This window comes from Triturus cristatus, chromosome 11, assembly GCF_964204655.1.
Source record: "Triturus cristatus chromosome 11, aTriCri1.1, whole genome shotgun sequence".
Taxonomy (NCBI): Eukaryota; Metazoa; Chordata; class Amphibia; order Caudata; family Salamandridae; genus Triturus; species Triturus cristatus.
The window spans coordinates 336,117,543-336,133,480 of record NC_140594.1 but is presented as its reverse complement, the minus strand read 5'-3'; positions in this window follow the sequence as shown (position 1 = coordinate 336,133,480).

Here is a 15,938-nt window from a genome sequence, read left to right as displayed (position 1 = left end):
CAATGAAGACAAGTGGCCTGTTTGGTACAATTGTCACCCACAACAGCAAACATCAGGAGCTGATTAATCACTTTACTCAGCCATATGTCTGCCCAAGACAGTAAATTGGCAGTGGATCAGACTGGACTTGGCTGTGTTCCTGGTCATGAAGACAATGGACAAAGCACATCAGCATGCACCCACTACCAGACCTATTCAATCCATAACTCTTCTTAAGAGTCACAAGTGGGCCAGCCCCAATATTAATGGAGAAATGCCTGTCTGTAACATGCAAAGTTGCCAATGTAACCTGCATGACTCTGGCCAGGACTCACCCCTTTGTAGCTGCTGTTGGACCCTCAACTGCCGATCAAGCTACGGGTAGGCCACTGCCAGTATGCGGGCAATTAGGTGATTCAGGGTCAGGAGAGTGCCCCTTCCACATTGGTAGGACAAACCTCAGCTAGATCTCAGTGATGTTCCAGGGCCAGCACCTCACGTCCTCCTACATTTTCCGTCAATGGACACTGCACTTGCGATAGACCCCAATGTCTTCAGGTTCTGGGTAAGGGCTTTCCAAATGGCATGCATTTGGAGGGCATTGTCCTGTGCAGATACAATAGATTTATAAACATATTATAACTGCAAGGTTTTGGATATCTGTTTGGTTGACACACTTTTTTCATACAACTAGTACAAACAAGCAGTAATTAAAAGTTAACACATTTCATGTGAAATTCTCACATGCGGAGCACTATAAAGACATGAACACACGCTTTTGTAGTCATCTTCTGACTATCCTCAACGCTGGTCATGACCTACACTGACTAAGCCTGCACACTATCATCACATAGCAAAGCGTCATTCTACATGCACTGTGATGTGAGGTACTATGAAACACAAAACACCTTTGCGATATTCCAAAGGGTAAACTACTTGTTCATGACTGTACAGGCATCCTTGCAGCCAGGCCCATTGACATGATATATACAATCCATACAGACTGGTAGCATATTATAGACTACATCCTAAGACTAAAGTCACAATGAAAGAGCTGGCATGTTTGTCACTGAGAGTGTCCTCTCTGGGGATGTGTGGACATGTGGTCTACTTCATGGGGTGCCACATTACATCCTGTTTAGTTTGTGTGTTATGTACTGCCATCACAGGACACATATTTTGCCATATGTAGCACAATTACAGGGATGACATCCACATACCATTGTATTTCTTGTTTGATTGGTTGAATGTAACAAAGCTGGTGATTCACACATGAAAATCTCTTCAGAAGTAGCTATCTATCTACACTGTTAATGTGTCACATGTGCGATAGTCCTCTACAGTGCAAGCAAGACTTATGGAAAAGTGACAAAAGACATGTAGGAGTAAGGAACCTGTCATTAGTATATGTCACACATTGACAGTGTGGGTCAAGGGAAAGAAGTATCAGGTCCACGGGTTATCTCAGTCACCATTCTAAATGTATGTCCATGTAAAAAGAATCCAGGCTACTACTGGTTCAGAAAATTCATTTTAGGAACAGCCAAGGATCTGCAGTTCTACAGGGAGGTTACTCTGTGTATTAGTTGTATCGCCATAGTAACTCTGCCCCATACTGGGCACAACACATTGTCAGGCCGTACTCTATGAAGGTTGAGCAAACAGATCCCACAGGAACATTACATTTTCACCACATCAATACATACAAATACATCTTGTGGCCATCCAATGTGTGACCTCAAGGCTGTGTGGCACTCTGAAGGGGTCTATGAGGTTTATATGGCTCCCAAACAACAGTTTGGTGAGCCTTGGTGCTGTGTTTCGATTTAGATATCCATACATAGGTTTTCCAGAATCATGTCCTTATATAGGCACAATTCCCATTGCCCTTATTTGGGCATAGAATCCCAATCCTTATCTAGGTATTAGCCATGCTATCCAAATACAGGCATGGTCACCTACATCCGTCCATCCCCACATCACAACGAGTTCTTAGAAAGCAGACCCTTAAGCCATTGGGACTTTCCCTAGCTAGGATGATTGATTTCTCCAAGAAGTCTAAATAAGAGGAGTGGAGTGACCCAAACCTACATGACGCACTACACAAGACTGTAAAAGTCTATATCCTTGTTTTAATATTCTTCTGAATATTTCGAACATCAAAAATACGTGAATATTTTTACATGTGCCAACTTATTAGAACATATAATAGTCAGAACATCGTGAGTACAAACAACCGTTGTGCAAAAATCATAAGAGTATGAAGAAACATAGACATGTTCAATCCATTTACATTTCTGACTCTAGAAGCAACAAAATAATAATATTCTTTTGTTTTACAATGAAAATTCCCAATGCATTTCGGGTTGACGAAACCCTTCTTCAGGGGTTACACATTGTAGCGAAGAAGTCAATTTTCAACATGGTCCATCATTCTGAGAACTACAACGAAACAGAAAGTCTCATTCACTAAATGAGAAGTTGCAACATGCTGTAAAATAGGATTTGCACTCCTAAAAGAATCCGTGAAAGCAAACTGTTAAAACGTACGTGGTTTTCAGGAAAGGAGATAGTAACCGAAAGATGCCCAAACATGCCGAGAGTATGCGTGTGTCAGAACGCGGTTAAAGCCAACCGGTGGGTGTGATACAGAAACGAGGGAAAGTGCTGCTAGGGACTGATATACTGAGTGATCATGTGCATAGAATGTAGTGTCGCTGAGTAATATACTTACAGCGAGATCTATAGTGAAAAACGGTCACTGGAGGATATGTCGCTTTCACAGGAAGGGAATATCTGTGAAGCAGAAATGATAACTATGAAATATAATCTCTCTTAGGTCATGTGACCTGTGTTACCTTTTAACAAGCACCCGAGTGTCTGAAATCTTACCTAAATCGTGGTAACGTGCCATACGTTCACAAAAAAGAAAGCTGTCGGGAATCAAAATGTAAATACAATGAGACTTAGGGGAGAGATTAAATGGGCTGAAAAACAGAATTTTTGTATTGCACGAACGCCGCTTACCAGTTGATCTGTGCAGGCTCCGACCGAGTACAAAGTTCGTCGTCTCCGGGGAACGTGCGTGATGACGCATGTATTCCCGAGACTTTTTAAAGGGGCCTTCCTTGCAATTAACCGACTCGAGTTGAAAAACTTTATGAGCATGAACAAAATAACGTGAAAAAGAATGAAAGTAGGATGAGAAAAAGATTAAACGAAATTTAAGAGAGTGCAAATCCTTTACAAATGAATGAAATGTGCCTCTTCTATGTTAAGTATGTATTAGCAAAATCTTTTCATCTATGATATCAGTATTAGAAGAGTTGTTTACAAAAAACATAGCAATTCTACATGGTCATTGAGGCCCCCCGGGGTAAGGGTGCCAAGTTGTTTTATCCAAACAGTTTCTTTTCGTGCTAGGGTTGTGTTGAAATCAATGCCTGGATTGGATTGTATCTTTTCTAACACTGTAAAGCGTAATTGTGGTATTGTGTGCGAGATATTTACCCAGTGTGTTGCTAAGCTTGACTTGAAATTTTTGTTGCGTATAGTGCTTTTATGTTCCACTATTCTTGTTTTTATTTTCCTGGAGGTTCTCCCTACGTACACTAATCCACAAGGGCATTGAATTGCATAAATGACGCCTTCAGTGTTACAATCCGAGGAATGTCTTAGAGTGATTTTTTGTCCTGATTGTGGGTGTGAGAATAAGTTGCCCACGATGACATTACCACATTGGCCACAGTTGTGGCATTTTTGCATACCTTTATAGGTTTGTTTTCTGGTTGAATCTTTTGGTTTTAATAATTCTCGAATGTTTTTAGATCGAGTGTGGGCGAATAAGGGAGGGCCTTTATACAATTCCTTGAAATTCGTTTCCTGTGAGATGATTTCCCAACGTTTGTGGATGATTTTCTTTATTTGAGAGGTTTGTGCTGAGTATTTTAAGACAAACACTTCGCGTTGTTTGGTCTGTTTCTGTGAGGGTTGGAGAAGTTCCTTTCGTTTTTTGAGTGTCACTGTCTTTTGGGCTTGTGAAAGCACTTCTTCCCTGTATCCACGTTCCATGTATCTCATTTTTTGCTCCTCTATAAGTTTGGTGCATTGTGTTTCCTCTGAAGTTATCCTCTTGATCCTTATAAATTGAGACACCGGAAGATGTTTTTTCAAGGAATATGGATGTGCGCTAAAAAAATGTAGCGCATTGTTGACATCTGTCGGTTTTTTGTATACTCTTGTTTGAAGCCCTGTTGATGTTTTGGAAATTTCAATGTCTAAGAAGTGTATTTCATTTGTTTGAATTTCTGAGGTAAACTGAATGCGTGGATTGTGTCGGTTCAATTCTTGAATGCAATCTTTTAACACTTGAATCGGTCCCTTCCAAATGACCAATAAGTCGTCTATGTACCGTAACAGTAGAATTGCGTGCTTCCGCCATGTGGGATTCTGAAGAATGTGTTGGTATTCAAAGTGTGCCATGAAAGTATTGGCATACGACGGTGCCCCGGGAAATCCCATTGATGTTCCTGTTTTTTGTAAGTAATGATGTTTTTTCCAGCTGAAATAGCTGTGATAGAGTGAAAAGTGTAAGAGTTCCAATAGGAACACACTCATGTCCTGTTCTAATGTAGATTCCAAAAGTCGCCATTCCACCGCTTCGAGACCTTCATTGTGGGCTATGGATGTGTATAAGGCTACCACATCTATTGTGCATAGGATGATATCCTCTTCATTTTGGTATTTTACGGTCTCCAGTTTCAGTAGGCAGTCCGTTGTGTCCTTGACGTAGGTCTCCCATGATTGGACTAGTGGTTGTAGATGAAAATCCAGGAACTGTCCGATAGGTTCATGTAAAGATCCACACCCTGCTACAATAGGGCGAAAAGGTGGTTTAGACGCGTTCTTATGTATCTTAGGTAACATGTATATGTGAGGTATTTTAGGTGTTTCAACCAGTAAGAACTTTCTGGTACTTCCGGTGCTGGCCGGATTTATGCCTCACCCCGCGCTATTTGACTATTGCGGTGGATGACTTGCGTACACTACATACTGCCCTAATTACAGTTTATAGGGCTTTGGCGCAATACGTCTCGCGCAATGTGCAGGTGGGGGCACCTGCCATTGCGGGTCTACCAGCTGGTCATCCTGCGGTTGTTATTAGCCCAGTCATAGTTAATTCGGTGATGGGCAAGCGCCCCCAGAATAAGGACGATTTACCTTATTGGCTTGCCGAGAAATTTGACCAACTGGAAGCGGTGTTTCCACACTCTACAACAGTGGAGAAACACAGAATCCTCACCATTAGTTTGCCGAAAGACTTAGTCCCAGAAGTATCCGATTGTGACAACTGGGGTAAGGTTTTTGCCGCAGTCCACTCGAAGTACTTTGGCACTCCGTCCATGGCTGTGCTTCCCTCCGTCATTAAACGTGTTCAAGATAACCACGGTCCGGAGGCGGCTGTTGAGTTGAGAATGCGACTTGTCAGAGTATTCGACGTAGTTGCCTCTCTCGTCCTTGGTAACCTCAAGGGAGATGCGGTACAATTCCAAGTGGCTAATGGCTTAGCCCGCATCGATGAACTTGATAAGCTGAAAGAGTTGCCTAAAATTATTGCTGAGGCGTATAGAACAATTGGCCGCAGTAGTTTAGGGGTTAAACCAACTATAGTCATTCCTGACCTGATACATCAAAGTAAGGTGAGCTCGTCTGTTAAAGACGATCGTCCAAATTTTCCAAAGCAAAATTTGCGACAAAAGAAACAGGGAAAGCAGCAACAGAAACAGGGGTCTCGTCCTGCGTCTCCCACACAGCCGACTAGTGAGCGCACATACGATTTGCACGATCACACTAGTATTAATTCACCTGATAGATTTCAGGTTACTGAACGTTCTCCTCGTTCATCACAGGAAACATCGGCCTCACAGTCCGGTGGAGGAGAACGTGGCAAAGGTTGGGGTGCCCAGCAAGGACGTAAGCAACCCCGTCAGGCTGAAGGTAGAGGCAAGCAAGACGAGTTTGCACGTCAACGTACCCCGTTTCAAAAGAAGAAGGTTGCAGCGCTAACAGCGAGGTATGCCACAGATAGTGCGGACGCAGCTTCAGAACCTGACATGGGCGATAACGCTGCTCGACAGCGCAGCAGAGGTTACAGTAGTGCGGCAAGCACTACGTCCATTTCTGGAGGCGACAGCCACTGACACGCTCATTACTGTAGAAACTGCGGACACTAGAGTGGCTCCCCCTGACAGGCTATATGACATAGTCCTTTTAATTGAAGGTGACATACAACGCACAATACAAGGGATTTTTTGGGATAATCTGACCTCTTCTTATGACATTCTCTTGGCGGAGGCAGACAGGCCCCTGACTTTCATTTTAGATGCTCCTTGAGGGGAGGAGGTAATCCTCCTGTCCTTTGCGCATACTGTGCCAAAGGAGCATGCTGAAAGGTTTGCCGAAGAGTGGGCTCAGGTGCTTGCACCGGCTTTGTATCGTACTCAGGTAGGCTGGGATACATTGTCCCCAAGCCATGAGATTCCCTTACGGTTTATGCCTCAACCACAACCCCAATATCCCATGTGCGGCGAAGCTAGATCTCACGTCACGGAAATCCTTGAGCAATTGGAATATCAGGGTGTTATTGAAACATGTGTGTCACCAATGAATAATCCTTTATTCACAGTAACGAAACCTGATGGGTCGTACCGCCTAGTTTTGGATTACCGGCACCTAAACTCTCATTGCCGGACGTGCGCTGTACAGAATACCCACAGTTCTGCCCTAGTGGATAGTCTTGTGCTTAAATGGTTTAAAACCACACTTGACATATCAAATGGCTTTTACAGCCATAACCTGTCCTCTATTAGTAGTCATTGGACAGCGTTCACATCTGTCGGCAAGCAAAAACAATTTAAAAGATTGGGCATGGGCTATAAAAACAGCCCTGGCGTCTTTGCCGCACGTGTAGTCTCTCTGTTAGAGAGCATTGACCCAGATGCGTACTCGTATATTGATGATATCTATCTCACGGACGACGAGTTGTGGCCGCATCTGTGTCGCGTTGATCGCATTATTGTTATGTTTGCAGACTTCGGATACAAATTCAACTTTGCAAAGTCTCACATTGCAGAGTATACAGTGTTGTTTTTGGGCTACGAGCTCAACAATGAGGGTCGAGGCTTAGCTCCTCACTTTCTGGAGAAGTGCACATGTTTGCGTGCTCCGACAACACTGTAAAAATTACAAACTTTGCTGGGCTTCCTGAATTTCGGTCTTACATACATTCCAGATTATGCCCAGCGTATCAAGCCGCTATATGCCTTGGTACAACCAACTTTTTCCAAATCGAGCTGGCTGCCAGAACATTCAGCTATTTTGCAGTCATTGCAGGCTGATCTTCTTGCTTCAAAGTACTTACTGACACGTGATAACCACACAAACCTGGTAATAAGAATTGTGCCAGGCGCGGTGGGTTTCACATACTTAACGTTCAATGAGGGCGACACCGTCCCCATTGCTTACAAATCACATCTGTACACTTCGGCTGAACTGCGCTTTTCCTCTGTCGAAAAAGTTTTGACTGCGGTGCTGATGGCGATCCTTAAAGAACGAGCGCTGTTGCAAGGAAAACGCATGTTAGTGGGTACACCGTATCCTGCCCTAGAGGCAGACACGAAAGCCAGTGTACCCAATTTGAAAGCTTTGCATCCACGTTGGATACAATGGGCCACTTCTCTGACATCACCAGATGTCACTTACATCTTTGATGCCTCATTACAGACGAAGGAGTACTTGCAATATGAATTCGTTCATCCGGCTCCTCTGTCTTTGCGCCCGCTCGAAGATTACCATTGTGTCATTTATACTGATGGTTCGGTGCAACCGGCGACGGGATCGAAGCACGCCTATTCGGCAGCTTGTGCAATTGTGGCAGGTACTTTCGTAAATGGTGAATTCCAATCTGATGTCGTGCATACGCAGTCATTGGGTGATTGTACCGCACAATTGGCGGAGCTACGTGCTCTGGTGCTTGCACTGGAGTTTGCTGATCCTCGAATCACTACTCTTATAGTAAGTGACTTGTTTTACTGTGTTCAGTCATTCAACGACAATCTATTCTTTTGGTCTCAAAATGAATATCGTGATTCCAAAGGTAGCACAATTAAGCATAAAATGCTTTGGGTTCGAGTGGCAGAACTTAAAGAACATCTGCCTCTCTTGAATGTAATTCACACTCTTGGGCACCAGCGAGTTGGTGTCCACGCTGTCGGTAACAGCTTAGCTGACGAAGCAGCGAAAACAGCAGTGGCAACATATTTAGTAGCAGCAGTTACAAGATTCAAAAGTAAGATCGATGATGACATCTTGGTAGCTATTGCCGCTACAGAGAAGGGAAGTAATTACCCGAGAGGGTTCCCTTCTCGTTACCATTATCACTTAAGTCCTGATAAAGTCCCATTAGTGAGAATTAACGACGTTGGTGACAGATTGATTCCCAACGTGGACTGCAGGCCATCTCTGATATCAGCGGCTCACGAGGGTATGGTGTCTGCCCATGCCGGCATTGCAGCAACTGTTTCTCTGTTACAACAACGTTACTAGTGGCGCGGGTTATATAAACAAGCTCGTACGTATGTTCTTGATTGTGACATTTGCCAGCAGATTAAACCTTCAACTGCTGCGCGTCCACCACAAACTTAGTTGTACATATCCAATAAACCATTTGGGTGTGTTTATCTGGATCACTGTGGTCCTTTCTCCTCTGATACTGCGTACAAGTATATCTTAGTTGCAGTGGATTCGTGCACACTTTTTCTGGGGGTATGGCCACAAAGAGGTGCTGATGCCCGTACTGTCATCAGGGATTTGCGTGTCTTTGTGGGAAGTTTTGCGTGTGGTACCTTTCATTCTGATCAGGGCCCTGTGTTCGCCTCTCAGGCGTACAAAGAAGCCATGAAAAATGTGGGGGTCCAAGTCAAATTTTTGTCTCCATACTGACCTGAGGGTAATAGTGTCGTGGAGCGGATGAACCGTGACTTAAAGCAATCCTTGACAGCAAGGGTTTTAGGCACTGGACGAAACTGGTTAGCCCATCTGTATAACGTCCAACGTGCACTTAATAATCTCCCTAGAAGGTCTCTGGGTGGGCGGACCCCATACATGATGCTCTTTGGCATAAAAATGTTTGTACCGGACCTTGATGGTCTAGACATGGCGGCGTCTGCCGCACCCTTTGACGTAGATGATCATTGTGCTGTGTTACAGAGTCTACAAGAGACTAGAGATAGTGTTGCGAAGGAACACTTGCCCTCTACATCTTATGCTGCGCTTCAGATTCCGGTAGTCGGCTGGCTACCTCGAGTTGGTGACCTGGTCCGTGAGAAGGTGGAGAACAAGAAGGAGTTCGGCCCCTCTTATCGTGCCCCGGTTCCAGTGCTTGGCGTGCAGGGTACAAGAACAGTCATTTTACCTCCCCTTCCTGGTCGCAAGGATAACAGGTACATCTCCATTGACAATGTCAAACTACAGCGAGTGGCCGATTCTTCTTAGTATGACTCCAGCGGTCTCTTGCCCTGCGATGCTGAGAAATTCTGTTTTGGCTCCGTCTCCTAACACCATGCCTGATGTTGCCATCGAGATGCATACAGTTACTGATCCTTTATTGCTACAACCGGCTGGTGGTCTACCTGAAGATACTGAGTATGCTTATCCTGCAGATGTAACATTACCCGTTTTTCAATCAACCGCAGTTACACAGTCACGTTTCTCCTTTGATACTAACTCTATGACTTCCAGGGCCCCATCAAAAGTTTCTATTTTTGCTGTTTGGTTTAAAACACATTTTTTGATTCCCCCTTGGACTTACATTTGGCTGATGCTCATATGTATTTTTTTATTTATGTCCATCGGATTTGTGGTGGCATTTTTTCGTCTTGTGAATGGACACTACCTAAAAGAAAGATCTACAATTAGACTAATTGATGGAACTTTGGCCCCTCACTCCTCATCACACATCATGAAAAGAGACCATACTTTTGTGAATATTACTGCCTGGCCTGTGTTAGATGGGATAGCGTGGGATGCTGTTAAATTTCAGATTCATGGTCCGACTGAGGTTATCAATGTACCAAATGTATTTCGTGTTACTATGGGAGATGTGGTCAAACAAAACATCCCCTCTGATAATTGGGACGTTCAGGCCATAGAAGCACTGTTTTCTGATTTGAAATATTATGCCGCTTTTGATGCTGAAGACTTGTATTTAGAAACTGCTAATTACGGAGAGTTGTTTTGCTATCAACATTATGGCAATCATTTCCTACATAAAGCCAATACGTTTCGTAATTTTGTAAATTATACACAATGGGAACATTGTCCAACGCCAATGTTAGGCAGCTCAAGCACATTGGTGAACAAATTTGCCTATTTTACTGATTTCAGTGTTTCCAAAACTGCCGCCTTTTATTTTAAAATGGCAGCGGAGTCTGCCTCGAAGGTTAGGCTGACACACACTAAATTATTATATTCCAAAGCATTTATGGATGATTTAGCGGTCAGGGGTTATGATCTGTGGAAAGATACTATTGATCTTAAGTCTGTCTGGGGTTCTAAACCATGGCAGGTACAAGGAACAGAAGCTTTTCATCGTGCCTGCCTCATCCCGAACCACATGTTATTTTTTAATTCGACTATTTTTCAGACCACCTGCTTTGGATTGGCTACTTCTAAAAAACTGAATTCCCCGTCTATTCCAGATCTGGGTGCTTATCCAAATTGGGATAATCATACAGATCTGTCCCTTGATGCGTTGCAGTCGTACATTACTAATTCATCCTTCAATATTTCTAAGTTCCACTCTGAAGGATGGTTGACTTGGCAGACGAGTTCAGTTTCCTGTCAACATCGTTTTTTGGGTCTGAAGCCTGGGTATACGCAGGATCGTGTAGACCCCCGCTTTGAATCTTCTCATTCTGTTACTACCTACTCCGTTGGGAAGTTATGCCAGTCTTGGCTGCAACACTCCACCATGGCATCTGTTAAAGTTCATTTATCTAAATTACATGACAAAATAGATTTGAATGATTTTGTTAAGGGTCCTGTGGGTGGCAGGTCAAAGAGATGGGTGTATGCTATTTATAACGAGGTTTGGAAGTTATCACAAATTGAAGCTGCTTCCAGATTGAGAGCTATTGATCAGGCCAACATGGAAAAAGTGCTAGCTGTTATAGATAACAGCATTAACACCCATTCTTCCAGAATTGACACATTAGATAATATTGTTTCATCTGTTGTTGATATCGTGCAGGATGATGTGTCTATTTTATATCATGGTCAGAATCAATTGCGTTCTATAATGCAGTTTGCATGGACATTGCAAACGATAAATGCTGGGAAAGTCCCCTGGGACTATATGAATACTTCATCATTATTCCTTCCTTTTTAATCTAACTGCGAAACAACAATTCATGTCCATGAAGGATGCAACTTACTCATTACTGCATATTGAAAAGTTAGAACCTTTGCCTTTCTCAGTGGCTGTGTGGCTTATCCACGGGTTAATCAAATTGCCATTTCCATTGTTTAAATTCAGTTTGTGCATGAAACATTATGCCCTAGGCAGATATGAATCATTGGGTACTGCTTTCCTGCATAAAGTAAGGTCACTCCCATTTACATACAGGTGCATGAGAGAAGGTAAAGAAGTTTATTTGAAAGGTGAGGAATGTTCTTCCACACCTGATCATTCTGTAGTCTGTAGGCACATCCAATTGCATGGCGCGTGCAATGTGCAAGCGCCTAATTTAGCATGCGTCCTGAAAGGGATTCCAGTGCCAGCTATTACACCTTCTTTTACGTTGCTAGCTAAGTTATTTGCTTTTGGATAACGAGGCTTGCTGCGGAATGCTAGTGGGAATTCCCTACATTGTGACTGTATCACAGAGAGTAGTCTGCTGTAAAAATGTCCTTTTCCCACCCCCGCATGGGCGGCTGGATGTACCCATCTGGCCTTCCATTTCAACCTTGAAAGCAGAGTTCAACAAGATGAGCAGAATAAGGGCTCTATTGTCTCAAAAAGAGGTCGCTCTGACTTCGTCCCGTGAAACATTTGTCCTTCACGTAGCTAACACCCGTACCGAGGTGCAGCACTTTTAAATACTGATCTCCCACTTCATTTTGGTGCCCTGATTCAAACTATATTTAAACGGCTTGGTGCATTTTTTCAAAATTGTGCGCTCCGGCCCCGTGACCTCCTTCCAAACTATTTTTGGTGTGATACCGGCCTTTTTTCATTCTATTTTTTCCAGCGTCTTTGGAGGACTCCCATTGATTCTCGCCCTCGTGACTGCGTGCTGCTGTTGGTCTGCGTACTGCGCAATGGCTGCACACTGTGTGTCACGCAACAGCCTGACCCGGCTGCTCCATCTTCGTAACCGGATGCTTGAATACTATAGAACTTTACCACTGGCAACCCTGAGCATAGCCTATGGATTATCCTTCCGGTTTGCCTACCTTACATGCGTACAACCTGTTTTTCATTGCCCAGATTGTCCTTTCGAATGGGTGTCTCCTGCCCCGGATTATGATCGACTAATGAGTCCAGTAGTGGCTCATGAGTTGGACTGTTCTGGTGTTAGGATTATGGCCTGTGGAGCGGCACATGGAGTCCTTGGGAAGTGGGACATCGGAACGGCACCGTATGACTTCTTGGCACGAAGTTATTTAGAAGAACACGCCAGTTGTCCTCTGAACGTGCTAGAGGCTCCAGTGGTCGAAGAACATGTATGTTCGTTTACCTTGTTAGACTGGATGGCGGACACTTTTGCAACTCGTTCCAATGACTTCCTTTTGGAAGCTGTTGCTACGTACTGTGCTGCATACACGTTTATGGATTAACTTCATTATCGTTCAGATTCCCTTGCACATTTTTTTTTTGTGTATGCCTACATCTGGGCTCGTTGAGCTTTTGCATGATGTATTGACTTCCCATTTTTTTCCCTCCATTTTGTTTTTTTACGGTTTTTTCAAACTTTCACTGCTCTTTATTTGGATTTCCAATACATGCACTTGGTTCTGCTCTGTCGAACTTGAACTCTGCGTTCCTTTTTGTATCCCTATTTGTTCGTGGTCCGATCAAGGGGGGGTTTAGAGAAGGTAGCGATTTAGATGCATACATTGCTATGTTAGCATAAGCGCGTTAGCTTTTAGAAAGCCATATTGCCACTTTTGCTGCTTTTGCCCACAACACTACTGAGACATGTTATTATTTGAGAACTGCTTGCTTGCCTTTTCTTCACATGAGAACTGTCTGTTGTTCACATCCCTAGACGTGCACTGCGACCTTGGTATGAACATTGTGTGCAAAACACTCTGAGCCGCCAGACAATGTATGTTTTTGAGTCCAGGTTGATTGGCCCACTCTCTAGTCATAATATGCACACAGCTGCAAATACCTGAATGTCGAGAGCCTTTAATATTACAGTTTGCATGCGTTTGAAACACAATCTGGAGAAGCGCATTTCCAGGCGCAGAGCATAGCTGATCCTGTGATGTGATTCACCTAAGCTGATCTTTACGGTATGGGGTTCACCATTCAAGCCTAGAGACCTTCTATTAGCCTAATAATATTAGTTTACTAGCGAAAGGAAGGTGGCTGCATTCCACTGTCATTTATACTATGATTTCTCCTTTCATTTTCTATGGTATTGTAACAATGCTGATGGTTTTAATTATAATCATTTGTCTGCTTATGTTAGCCAAAGTACTGCATCTTAGGACATGTAGTTTATAAAATAAACCTTTTAAACTTCACTGTGTCTCTGATTACTCTTGTTGTGGACTGATATGAGAATAATTACGAACAGGTATTTCTGATTCCCACCATTCCTGAGAGTACTCTAAGTCACTTGTTCTGGGTTGTCTGTACATTGGGACCTCCGAGATAATACGGATAACGAATGGGACACTGATGCTGGTCAGATAGGGGTTCTGGGTACTGAGGTGAGTTTTCTGGTACACCACAATTTACTGAGGTCCTGGTTTCCTGCGCATAGTTCTGTGCATGAGCAGAATCCCTGCAACAATAGCTCAAAAATTACTCAAATCGAAGCAGCATTTCCTAATACTAGCCCTTATGAGAAACATAGAATCCTAACAATCTGTTTACCAATGGGGATCACACCACATCTGGAAGACTGCACCACTTGGGGCAGTCTTTGCTGCCATCTATACTAAAACACATGGTGTTCCGTCTATTGCGGTAATACCCGATGTCCTGAAACAAATTCAAAATGAATACGGGGCAGAGCCTGCTCTAAATTTAGGTATGAAATTACTAAAAAACTTCAACCAGTTCTCAACAATAATATTATCTAATATTAAAGGGGAGGCAGCATCAGTGGCGATCTGCCAACGCTCAAGGGAATTTGATGTAACAGAACATCAACAAGAACTACCCAGAATAATGGAAAAATCCTGTGAAGAATTAGGCAGAGATAGTTTGGGTGGGAAACCAGTGAAACCACAACTGTCTGAAGGTCCTGAGAAGGACTCTATTAAACACAATCCTACATCTTTTAAAAAGAAGTGGGAAATTAACAAACAAAATTCAAAAGAGAAACGTTCTCAATCCCGAGGTAGGTCTCCTCAAAAGGAGCCCTCCGAAAGGAGGTATAACCTCAGGAATCGTGATAATTTGAGAAAACCTGACAGATATCAGGATACTGATACACGTTCCTCTCATACCTTTCAGATATTGTCACAGACATCCGAAAGAAGAGGACAGTCAGATCACAAAGAAGAATGCGTGAAATCCAAAGACGAACAACACGTTCAGAAAAACCAACCAAAACCTCAATTCACTAAGAAGAAGGTAGCAGGTCTGAAGATCAGACATGCCGAGAATTCTGAGAACACAACTCAAGAACGGAGAATGGGCTCAGACAATGCTGGACAGTGCAGCAGAAGTAACAATCGCTCACCAGAACCTGAAGGAACTTCTGGAGATAGTGGACTTGAATGACTACATCACAGTTGAGACTGTAGACACCAGGGTTAGTACTCTACAAAGGTTATATGAAATAACACTCCGGATGGAGGGAGACATACCAAGTAAAGTGAGAGCACTCTTTTGGGAGAAACTTTCAAGGGGTTATGATATACTTCTAGCAGAACAGGACTGGTCACCCGAATTTGTCAGGAAATGGCCACATGGCGAAGACATCATTATGAGGAGTTATGTTGAAGGAGAGCACTCCTTTAGTACCCTGGTTCTTATTCTCTAAATTAGTTGTTGGCTGTGGTGCGACAGTTATGTAGAAGTTTGTCCTCTTCTACGTTATGAAGAAAGGTTAAAGACAGGATGAGAACCTGTGTATAGCTGTGCACTATTCACAAAGTGTCACTCCGACACTAAATTATTTTTGCGCACGTTGTACTTTTATTTTTCAAAGTTACAACCAGCACTTTGTGTGAATGTATACCACTGTCTACAATGCTGTTTCAAAAATGCTTATCAGTGAGCAATACAGTCAGCATTAAACATAGTAACAATTCGCAATCATTGTTGTGCTATTTACATTGATAAACATACAAATAAAGTTATTTGACATTAACAGATTAGTAACAATACGTATAGAATTGCCCAATGCATTTCGGAACCAGCCGGTTCCTTCATCAGGGGCAATCTGAAACAAAGTGAACAAATACGAGTGAATGTTTGTTGAGGGGCTCAATCTCTGTAATTATTGGTAGTGCACAGACTTAACTAAATGTAGTTACCTGTGTCAATGATCTGAAGAGTGCACTGTGCTAAAGACAAGGAGTGGGATAGAACGTTAGCGTCTGAGTCTCTGGATCATAAGGAGGTGAAGGATAATGCAAGGTAAGAAAGGTAAGAAGTCGTGCTTACCTGAGAACATATAAGCTGATATCTGTATAAACACAAACAATAAGGAGGT